This window comes from Felis catus, chromosome A3, assembly GCF_018350175.1.
Source record: "Felis catus isolate Fca126 chromosome A3, F.catus_Fca126_mat1.0, whole genome shotgun sequence".
Taxonomy (NCBI): Eukaryota; Metazoa; Chordata; class Mammalia; order Carnivora; family Felidae; genus Felis; species Felis catus.
In genome coordinates this window covers 30,434,323-30,446,988 of record NC_058370.1, presented here as the reverse complement: position 1 = coordinate 30,446,988, position 12,666 = coordinate 30,434,323, and positions in this window count along the sequence as shown.

The window sequence follows — 12,666 nt, the reverse complement described above, 5'->3', positions numbered from 1 at the left end:
GCAAGGTTCAAAAACAGGCAAATCTCATCTACATAAATAGAAATCATTCACTGGTTACTTCTGTGGTGGGGTACATGGGAACCCTTGCAGGGGATGGAAACTTCTGTATCTTGATGTGAGTCGTGGGTACATGGGTTTGTGCATATACAAAACTTCATCAGCTGTACACTTAGTATTGTTACGCTTTATACTACAACTTGAAAATGAAAGAATGACAACTGAGGAGTTAAGAGGTTTGGCCGAGATCACACGGAAATGCCTGAGTACATACCTGCCTCCAAAGCCAGTCCTCCCAAACTAGATCACGGGAAAATGCCTGAACACTTTCAGATGGGATTTTATTACTTTATTGGGATATTTCACAACATTCGGCATTTACAAAAATGTTGTTAATGTCACATCTGAACTCAACTAACTGTAATAAAGCCAGCTCTGCTTTGTTTAGCCAAGGCAGAGTGAATGCCGATTGGTTCAAGAATTACTCCTGCCTGCTACCTACTCCAAATCCATGATCTCATATCTAATTCTTGCAGGAACAACATTGGAAGTGTGGTGACTGGCTTCCAAATGCAGTTGCATCCCTGTCTCTACATTTGTCTGGACATCCCAGGACATTAAAAAAAAAAAAAAATACAGCTTCCTCAAAAACACAATGAGGTATTATCTTAGTCCCTTGGGCTGCTATAACAAACATACCATACACTGGATGGCTCACAACAAACATTTAGGTCTCAGTTCTGGAGGCTGGGAAGTACAAGATCAAGGTGCCAGCACATTTAGTGTCTGATAAGGGCCCATTTGCTGCTTCACAGACAATCTTCTTGTTGTGTCGTCACATGTTGGAAGGGGCAAGGGAGCTCTCTGGGGTCCCTTTTAAAAGAGCACTAATTCTATTCGTGAGTGCTTCACCCTTATGGCCCAAATCACCTCCCAAAGATACCACCTCCAAATACCATCACACTGGAGATTAGGTTTCAAAATATGAATGGGAAGAAACATAAACCTTTGGTTTATAGCAGATATAAATGTTTAGGATGGCTATTATAAGACAAACAAACGGAAAATGACAAGTGTTGGCAAGGATATGGAGAAATTGGAACCCTTGTACATTACTGGTGGGAATGTGAAATGGTACAGCTGCTGTGGAAAACAGTATGGCAGCTCCTCGAAAATTCAAAAATAGAATTACGACATGATCCAGCAAGTCTACTTCTGGATACATACCAAAGAAATGAACGCATATATGTATATGCACATCCATAACCAAAAGGTAGAAGCAACCCAAATGTCTACTGATGGATGAATGGATAAACAAAATGTGGTATGTACATATAACAGAATAGTACTCATCCTTAAAACGGAAGGAAATTCTAACACATACTATAACATGGATGAACTTCGAAAACATTATGCTAAGTTAAATAAGCCAGTCACGAAATGACAAATATTGTATGATTCCACACACGTGAGATATCTAGGAGAGTCAGACTCATAGTGCCAGAAAGTAGAGTAGTCGTTTCTAGGAGCTTGGGGCGATGGAGAATGAAGAGTTAGTGTTCAATGGGTAGAGAGTTTCAGTTGGGGAAGATGAAAAAGTTCTGGGGATGGACGGTAGTGATGGATGCACAACTATGTGCATGTACTTACTGCCAATGAAATGTACACTTAAAAATGGTTAAAATGGTAAATTTTATGTTATGTATATGTTACCACAATGAAAATCCTGGTCTAGGTAGTCTTCTTCCACCTTTTATCTGGGTCCCACATCATCTCATCTATGATATGCTTGCCAAAATTCATAATCCGAAGCCAATCACAAAGAAATGTCAAACAAACCCCAAATGAGGGACATTCAACATTTGTCCAGTTCAATACACTAGCCATTTTGCACAGTAGCCATTTCCTACAAATTAAATAAAATGTAAAACTCAGTTCCTCAGCCCCACTAGCCACATTTCAAATGCTATTTTTGTATGCCTAATAGCTGTCATGTTGTACAGCACAGATACTGTGCGTTTCTATCACTAGTGATCTACACAATAACGCTCCAAAAATGTCAAGGCCATGGAAAGACAGGGAGAGACTGAGGAACTATTCCTGATTAAACAAGAATAAAGAGACGTAACAACTGAAAGCAATGTGGGATCCTGAATCAGACCCCAAAACAGAAAAAAAAGGGGCACCTGGGTAGCCAGAGCGTCCGACTTTGGCTCAGATCATCTCACAGTGTGTGGGTTCGAGCTCCACGTCGGGCTCTGTGCTGATAGCTCAGAGCCTAGAGCCTGCTTCAGATTCTGTGTCTCCCTGTCTCTGCCCCTCCCCTGCTTGTGCTCTGTCTCAAAAATAAATAAATAAACATTAAAAAAAAGAAAAAAGGACATTGGTGGGATAACTGAGGAAATTTTACTAAGGCTTGGATTAGTTAGTAATATTCTATCTGTATTAAATTTCTGGGTTTTTTTTAATTTTTTTTTTCAACGTTTATTTATTTTTGGGACAGAGAGAGACAGAGCATGAACGGGGGAGGGGCAGAGAGAGAGGGAGACACAGAATCGGAAACAGGCTCCAGGCTCCGAGCCATCAGCCCAGAGCCTGATGCGGGGCTCGAACTCACGGACCGGGAGATCGTGACCTGGCTGAAGTCGGACGCTTAACCGACTGCGCCACCCAGGCACCCCTAAATTTCTGGTTTTGACCATCGTACTGTGGCTATGTAAGATTTAAATATTTTATTATTTTTGCAACTGTTTTGTAAGTCTGAAATTATTTCAAAATGAAAAAATTTTAAATGAAATAAAATTTAAAATCATTTAGACCCTATCTGGCTATTTATATCAATTACCTCTTACTGTTGACTGCATTCTGCCCTATTTCATGAGTAGAGTTCTTTTTTTTTTTTTAAGTTTTTATTTAAATTCCAGTTCATTAACATACAGTGTTATATTAGCTTCAGGTGTACGATGTAGTGATTCAACACTTCTATACATTACTCAGTACTCATCAAAATAAGTGTGCTCTTAATCCCCATTACCTATATCGCCCGTCCCCCCCTCCCTCTGGTAACCAGCAATTTGTTCTCTATAGTTAAAAGTCTGTTTCTAGGTTCCTCTCTCTCTCTCTCCCTCTCTTTCTCCATGAGTAGTTTATTGATCACTGTCTATTTATTCGTGGAAGGGCAAGAGAGTGATCTATATCCCAGGTACCACCCCCCTCCAGTGAGGGCCTTTGGAGTTCTCCTCCCCTTTAAAGCTCATAACCTAACAGGTGGCCCAAGTCCCCAGGCCAGTGCTCCAAGGAGGGCTGTGACTCACATGTGATGATTCAGCAACCACCAGCTCACGTTTCCCCCCAGAGAGCACAGTCAGACCCAGAGAATAGTGACCGAGGGCCCCCAAAACAGAAATGTTCTCATGTCTGAGTCCCTTCAGGGAACTCTCCAAGACTGAAAAATAAAGTATAAACCCTGCCTTTACAACCTTGTTTCAGATAAGTTTTTAAACTGTTATTATTTAAACTATTTTATTTTTCACACTGCCAATTTCATTACCAAAAAATTAATTTATTTTCAGTAACACTGGAGGAAAATTATATGCTTGTATACATGATATGGGGAAAACCAGAAATGCCTGATGAAGAAAACCAAAATCTGTACTCATAAGGCTACTACTCAAGAAAAATTGCTAGTGACACTCCGGTGTCTTTTCTTCTAGTATTTTCTTTTCTAAAATAATGGGCCTCTGAGTCCTCTGGCCTCCAGAGGAAGCCTTGACCAACCACATGAGATCTCTGGACATAATAGGGTCTGGTAGGAGCTCACCTTACCTCTCAGTGGTCTCAGAAGAGGGCTTGGTCCATGTCAGCTTGTGAGTCAGTCCCTCCTGCAGGGGGCTCCTCCAGGCCTTAGCCCCCATGGTCAGCACGGCCTCCTCACCAGCCTCAGGGCATTGTGTTGCTGGTCACCTGCCACTCAGGGACTGCTGTCTCACCCTTCCTTCTGAGAACCACTGACGTAAGCTGCTTGGCAACAGACATTTACTGAAATTTGTGGGAAAACAAGCAAATGAATACATGGGCAGGACACAGCTTCCAAGTTGCCAGAGTTCCTAAAATTCACAGGCCTCCCGCAATACAGGAGCCTTCCCCCTGACCACATCCCTCCATGGCTCCAGCTTCCTGCCACACAGCTGGTGCCTTGCTTGCTTTCAGCCCCTTTTGCAGTCTGTTGTCATAGGGTCCCTCCCCTAGGATCTGGAACTCAGTGCAGAAAACAGAAACCACTGTAGTTATTTTGGGCATGAAGGGTTTTTTGTTTGTTTGTTTTTGAGAGAGAGAGAGAGCAGAGAAGGGGCAGAGAGAGAGGGAGACACAGAATCCAAAACAGGCTCCAGGCTCTGAGCTGGCAGCACAGAGCCCGACACGAGGCTCGAACTCATGAACCATGAGATCATGACCTGAGCCAAAATCAGATGCTTAACTGACTGAGCCACCCAGGTGCCCCAAGGGGTTTTGTTTCTTGAAACATAATTTACCTTCTGTGAAATGTATCAATCTTAAATGTGCCACTTGATTAATTTTTATCTAAGTAAATACCTGTGTAATCAGCATCTGGATCAAAATCTACAATATTTCCATTTCTCCAGAAAGTTCCCTTGTACTCCTTTATCAATCTTAACCCCAGTCCATTATTCTGATTCCATCACCATAGTTATTTTGCCTGTTCCTGATTTTAATACAAATGAAATCAAATAATACATGCTGTTTGGTGTCTGGCATCTTTCACCCATCTTTTTTTTTTTTTTTTTTTTTTTAAGTAATTTTTACCCCCAACAAGGTGCTCCAACTTATGACCCAGAGATCAAGCGTTGTATGCTCCACTGACCCAGCCAGGCACTCCCCTACCCAACACGTTTTTTTGTTGTTTGTTTTGTTAATTTTTTTTAATGTTTATTTGTTTTTGAGAGAGAGAGAGAGAGAGAGAGACAGAGCATGAGTGGGGGAGGGGCAGAGAGCAAGGGACACAGAGTCTGAAGCAGACTCCAGGCTCTGAGCCATCAGCACAGAGCCCGATGAGGGGCTCAAATCCCATGAACGGTGAGATCATGACCTGAGCCGAAGTCAGACGCTTAACTGACTGAGCCACCCAGGCACCTCCCACCCAACATGTTTTTGATGTCAGTCTATGTTGTTGCATGTATCAGGAATTTGTTCTTTTTGTTGCTGAGTAGTATTCTATTATATGAATATACCACAATGTGTATATTCATTCTATTTTCTTTTTTTTTAATTTTTTTTTAACGTTTATTTATTTTTGAGACAGAGAGAGACACAGCATGAACGGGGGAGGGGCAGAGAGAGAGGGAGACACAGAATCGGAAGCAGGCTCTAGGCTCTGAGCCATCAGCCCAGAGCCCGACGCGGGGCTCGAACTCACGGACCGCGAGATGGTGACCTGAGCTGAAGTCGGACGCTTAACCGACTGAGCCACCCAGGCACCCCCTATTCATTCTATTTTCTATGGAATATTTGGGCTTCTCTGGGTCTGGGCTAATAGTAATAAAGCTACTATGAACATTCATGTATGAATCTTTTTGTGAAGTTATGCACTCATTTAAAAATTGCTGGGCAATAGGGTATATTTAGCTTAATTAGAAGCTTCCAAGCAATTCTCCAAAGTGGTTCATCACTTTACACCCCCACCAGCCATCTATTGATGGTTTCAGGTGTGATAATCCAGTGCTCTTTACCAACCCTTAACAAGGCCAGTTTCTTTCCCCGCAACCCCCCCCCCCCCCCCAGGAAGGAATATAATACAGAGAATTACTTTGTTTCAAAATTGGTGGTTGGGGGGCAGGGGTGGAGGACTGCAGGCAGCAGGAGGCTCCCAAAGGAGTACCCGAGCTCAAGACCACATTACCATAACCATAGTTGGAAGTGAGAAGGCCCCAGCTCCACACAGCTCTGTCTCAATGTCAAGTGGATGCAGGAATGCCAAGTCTGGCTTTAGGCCTTCACATATTTGTGTCCTTGCTGTGGTTAGAGAGATAGCCTTGATCCCCCAAATCTCTGATGGGGCATCTCATTGTCAGATCTCATTTTATATGAACTCTAGCTGCAAAAGAATCTGGAAGGTGTTTTTCCCCACCTCTCAGCCTCTGTGAAACACAGGAAAGCACCCCATATGAGGAGGCAGAGGGAGCCCGTTGTTTCAGCTGGCTTTTACTGAGTGAAAAAGCTAACCCAGGGGTGCCTGGTTGGCTCGGTCTGTGGATCATGTGACTCTTGATCTCAGGGTTGTGAGTTCCAGCTCCATGTTGGGTGTAGAGATTAAAATAGCGGGGCGCCTGGGTGGCGCAGTCGGTTAAGCGTCCGACTTCAGCCAGGTCACGATCTCGCGGTCCGTGAGTTCGAGCCCCGCGTCAGGCTCTGGGCTGATGGCTTGGAGCCTGGAGCCTGTTTCCAATTCTGTGTCTCCCTCTCTCTCTGCCCCTCCCCCCTTCATGCTCTGTCCCGTTCATGCTCTGTCTCTCTGTCCCAAAAATAAATAAAAACGTTGAAAAAAAAATTAAAAAAAAAATAAAGATTAAAAATAAAATCTTAAGGGGCGCCTGCGTGGCGCAGTCGGTTAAGCGTCCGACTTCAGCCAGGTCACGATCTCGCGGTCCGTGAGTTCGAGCCCCGCGCCAGGCTCTGGGCTGATGGCTCAGAGCCTGGAGCCTGTTTCCAATTCTGTGTCTCCCTCTCTCTCTGCCCCTGCCCCGTTCATGCTCTGTCTCTCTCTGTCCCAAAAATAAATAAACGTTGAAAAAAAATAAAATAAAATAAAATCTTAAAAAAAAAAAAAAAAAGCTATCCCAAATGTAACTGAGCCACCATTTATCTAGCTCACAGTTCTGCAGGTTGGTGATCTGGGACCGGGCTTAACTAGGCAGCTCTCATCTTCTTTGGGCTCCCTCATGCCAGTTACCAATTCTGATGGGAACTGACTGGCCTGAGATGGGCTCAGCTGGGATGGATCATCTCTGTTCTATGTGGTCTGTCATTCCCCAGCAGGCCCGCCTAGACTTGGTTTTTTCATCATGGCCGGACAGGTCTCCAGGAGAGTTCAAAATGCTCTTTAGGCCTGGGCTTCAATATGGCATATCACTTTTGCCATTCTGCTGGACAAAGCAAGTCACTAAGGCTGGTACAGGTTAAAGGTGAGTGGAAACAGATTCCGCCTCTTCCAGAAGGTGATGTAAAGCCACAGTGCAAGGGTGTGAATAAAGAGTGGAATGAGAAGTCAGGGCAATCTGCCATACTAGCCCACAGCACACACCATACCCCCAACTCCTGGAACTAGTCAGCAAATGCTAAGTACCCTTTTTCTTTTCTGTGCAAAGCAGTAAAATTCCCTCTATCTCACCTTTTCTGTTCCTTCATTTTGCTTTCTCCTGGGTTCCTTTATTTTCCGGGTCTTCAAATTAATTTTTAATGTAACCAATAATGCCTTTATTTCCTGAGAATTCATTCTTATTGTCTGATGTTCCATCTTTGCCTTCTGGATGTAATATGTTCCTGAATCTAATTACTGAGGGTAGCAATTAGAGAGTCTTGAAAAACACTTTTTTTTTTTCAGGGTGCCAGAGTGGCTCAGTTGGTTAAGCATCCAGCTTCAGCTCAGGTCACGATCTCGAGGTTCCTGAGTTCCAGCTCTGTCAGGCTGTGTGCTGACAGCTCATAGCGTGGAGCCTGCTTCAGATTCTGTGTCTCTCTCCCTCTCTGCTCCTCCCCTGGTTGTGCATGCTGCTCTCTCTCTCTAATGATAAATGAATAAACTTTATTTAAAAAAAATTTTTTTTCTGATATTCCCTGTATGGTTTTCCTCTGAAATCATTTTTTTTTTTTTTTTTTTTTTTTTGTGCTATTAGCTTAGTTTCTCTTTTGTGTTGCAGTCTCTCCCCTGTCTGGTGAACTTTGTTTGCATTAAGAATGAATGAGGCAATAAAAAGCACTGGGGAAGTTCACTGCACATCCACTGGTTGGCTTCCTTTTGGGGCAGCCAGATGCAGACTGGCCTGTAGAGGAGGCCCTATAGGCCAGAACACAAGAGGTTCATGTATGGGGCTATTCTGTTTCTTTAGAGCATGGGTGCTTAACCTAGTTCAGGCCAATGACCCCTTGGATTGTCTGGTAAAGTTCAGAGTTCAGAATAGTGTTTTTAAAGGAATTAAAGATACACAGGATTACCCCCCCCCAAAAAAATCCCAATTATATTGAAATACAATCATTAAACTATTAAACAAATGTTTAAGTAGCATTATGCATAAATGATAATCTGAGGTATCTTTATTGTGATATGAAAACACCCATAATTTCTTTTAGTGACCAAGTCTTAGATTCTGCTAATGTCATTGTCGCCGGTGGCCAACATTTAAAAAGGAAGGAAACTACAAAAGGCAACTTTGTAATTGGGGGATGATGGATATGTTCATTATCTTGACTGTGATAATGGTTTCATAGGTACATACCTATGTCAAATCTCATCAAATTGTACACTTTAAAATACGTGTAGTGGTTGGGAAATAAAGAATCCTGTCAACAGCAAGACCCCTGGACACCCACACAGAGGAGAGAAAATACCATTACTGAAAAGGCAGGGAGCTCACACACATGCAGGTATATCACGAGACACTACAAAGCCTAGGGAGCAGTTCACACATTTTATACTTAAATTTTATACACTTAAATGTTCTCTCCTCCCCTTAGGAGACAAATGAATAAACTGGAAGTTTCCTGTCCCCCTTTTAAGAGACTCGTGAATTGCTCTTAGAGCTCCACGAACAGAGTTGTAAGACCAGAAGGCCTGCATTGTAAAATCCAGCTCAGGTTATCGAATTCCTGACCAATGGTCAGGCCTCTGATATTTTTTAAGGTGACATCCTAAGGTGAGGAGAGAAGCAGCTACCTCCCTGTTATTAAACAAAAAAATTGTATTTATTTATCCTTGTGGCAGCTCATTGTATGCCATTTGTACCTGATACAACTGCAAACATCTTCAAAAAAAGGGGGGGGGATATTAATTTCAGTTAGTGATTAGTGAAAAAGATGTAATTTTTCCCCCACCCAAGTCTGCATCATCCCCTGAATTATATCTATGGATCCTTTGCAGGTCTGTGGTTTCCAGGTCCCATAATTGTCCCAATGGTGCCCTGACAGTAACAATGTTTCTCCTGACTCAGGGTCTAGCCTGTGGCCACCACTGCCTTGGGGTGTCATGTTTCTGTGGTCTCCTTTCATCTAAAGCAGCTCCTCAGCCTTTCACTGCCTTGATGGTTTTCAAGAGCACAGGCCACAATTTCCTTCCCTTTGGGTTTGGCTAAAGTTTCCTCCTGATCAGATTCAGGTTAAGCATTCTTGACACTCATGTGTTGTGTCCTTCCCGCAATCAGGGAGGCACAGCATGATCCCATCATGGGGGATGTTCACTTTGATCACTTGATAAAGGGGGCACCTCCAGGTCTCTCCACTGTAATTTACTATTTCCCTATTTTTAATTAGTAAGTAATCCATAGAAAGGCTCTTCGAGGCTACATAAAAATCTTGCCCTCACCAACCTTTCACTCACTAGTTGTGGTGTCTCGTAGGCACCTTTGTGTGGATCCACTCTAACCCTAATTACATCTAACCCTAGGCATTTTATGTTGGTCTTTATCCTGAATGGGTCATGTCTTCCACTGTGTTTACTAACTCCTCGTCCAAAGACATAGGAAACTTACGGATTTTGCTCATCAGTTTTGTCACCTTAGAACCTCTGCGAGTCAGGAGAGGCTCCTCTCTTGGCCAGAACTGACTTCATTTTCATTACATGAGTACTACAGGAACACATGAGCCAGAAACCTGTCAAAGGGTTTTAATGTCTTTTACTCTTGATCAAGTGTCCACACCAAGCAATGCCCAGAGAGTAAACACTGTGCTGCCAGCTCCAGCTTCAGGCAGAGTCTTTGCTGGGCCAAAGACTTCTGGACCCTCAAGTTGCCATGGCCTGCATAATCAGGGTGGACATAGAAGGTGTTGCTCTGACTACTGCTAGGCTTCATAAACTCAGGCGATTATTTCAGAGAGAGGAGGAGTTCTAACCACTTTTTTACTCACTATTCCTAGGGGCAGAAATCACAGGCCTATGCTAACACCCAATAATAATACTAACCAAAGAGAAAGATCATTCCTTTTCATTAACAGCAGTGTAGAAGGCAAGCCAGCAGAAGTTCTGAACACAGGGGGCCTGTAGCAGGAAACTTGCGAATTTTACACCATCGGTTTCTTTGCTGTAACAAGTAGTTTATCATCTGGGGTAGGGACATGTGATCTTGGGCCTACCATCCTTGAGAGATAGCAGAGGCAGTCTGCTGTTTCTGCTTTCCCAGGAGAAATAAAAAGTTGTTACATGGTGATGTTGCAGACTCCCTGGCCCCAAGGGTCTCTTATAAACCACCTATTCATTCGTGCATTCATTTAACATATTTTGGGTGCCTGCTATGTGCCAGGTTCTATGTTTAACTAGAAAACAAGAGACACAATGTAAATCCTCCTGGAGGTGTAACCTAATGGGGAAAAAAACATTAAACTAAATAACACACAAATAAGCATATGTGATGGGTGGAGGGAGGCGGAGAAAACTGATAAATTAAAACCGCTGTATCTGCTTCTTAAGGGGAATATATAATTCATGTCTGGAAGAATACATCTTTCTATGATCCCCTTCAGCTTACAGAGATTAGTGGGGAAGGAGGCCTTGCTTGAGAATTTAATCATTTCCTATAAGAGTTTGTGAGTTCAATGCAGAACATTGAAAATGTGGTTTGAGGAGCACCTGGATGGCGTAGTCAGTTAAGCATCCGACTCTCGATCTCCACTCAGGTCATGATCTCGTGGGCTTGTGAGTTCGAGTCCCACATTGGGCTCTGCATTGATGGTGCGGAGTCTGCTTGAGATTTTGTCTCTTCTTCTCTCTGCCCTTTCCCTGCTTGTGCTCTCTCATTCTCTCTCAAAATAAATAAATAACAGAAAGGAAGGAAGGAAGGAAGGAAGGAAGGAAGGAAGGAAGGAAGGAAGGAAGGAAGGAAGGAAATATGCTTTGAGTTGCTGCAGATGGAACCCCAGAACAATCTTTTTCTTTCTCTTTTTTAAGTGGGCACAGATATACTATCAACAGGTAGGCTGGAACCAAGCTGGGTGGGCGATGAGGCCTTACACTGCTCAGTATGAACAGGACAGGGGGGAATGAACAGGAATAAAACAAGGCTGCTAAGAACAGAGAGTACAGGAGGAAGCATGGGGAGGCACTGCTTAATGGATGCAGTTTCTGTTTCACATGAAGAAAACATGCTGGAACAGATACAATACTGTGAATGTACTTACTGCCACTAAATTGTACACTTAAAAATAGTTAAAATGGTCAATTTTATGTTATATATACTTTACAATAAAAAGAAGAAAAACAATTTTTAATAAAAAGATAAGAAAGAAGGGAGCAGCCTGAAAGCTGATGGGTGGCTGAGGCTCCAGAAGGAACTGAGAGTAAGAACATCCCTTTAGGGGGAATGGTTTAGAGACTCAGAGAACAGAAATGTCTAACAATCAATCTTAAGTTTTTTGCTCTGTTCTTTAGGATAACTCCTCTCTATCCCTCTAACCTTTAAAGTTTGCTACCACCCAAATGCCTGATTCTGGGGCATCAAGGGAAAGAGCATGTATTCGGAGTCTGGGCAGACACAGCACGACAGGGAGAAGAGAGGAGCCACATGTCTTGAGACCCAAGGGAGCCTGACAACAGCACAGAAGCCAAGAAGCCAAGAAGTGATGCCTCAGAGACACATATGATGTGCTCAGTGCTCAGTGTCCCCCTGCAGGTGGGATGAGGGCTCGACCAACTGCCACTGCAATACTAAGGGGATGCACCAGCTCCACAGAATGGAGGACCTGGAACCATCCAGAAGGCAGAGGTCTGAGTCACACAAGTGAGCCTCAGGGACTTCATAGCCTGCAAGCTCTCTCCTAGGTTAAGCTAAACTGGGTCCAGTGGAGCCTCTGCACTGCCGTTCCTACTGGAAAATACGAGATACATCTTTAGAAAGTCATTTTCCTTTTCTGATGCTTTCAGGGATCTGCCATGTTACAAAGATTAGGTAGTGAAAGGATGGGTGAAACAGATAAAGGGAATTAAGAGATACAAACTTCCAGTATAAAATATGTAAATCACAGAGATGAAAAATACAGATAGGGCATATAGCCAGTAATACTGTAGTAACGTCGTATGGTGACAGATGGTATCTACACTTATGGGGACCAATGCATAATGTACAGAATTGTTGACTCAATCTGTTGTACACCTGCAGCTAATATAACATTGTATGTCAATCATACTTCAACAATAATGATTTTTAAAAAGGATTAGGGAGAAAAAACATAGCCATGGATAACAGGAAAAGGAGAGCCAACTAGTGCTTCACTGGAATCCCTGAAGAGAACAAAACCAATGAAATACAATAACTATTAAAGATATAACTCAGGGACTCCTGGCTGGCTCAGTCGGTGCAGCATGCAACTCTTGATCTCAGGACTGTGAGTTCCAGCCCCATGTTGGGTGCAGAGATTACTTAAAAATAAAAACCTTAAAAAAAAAGATAT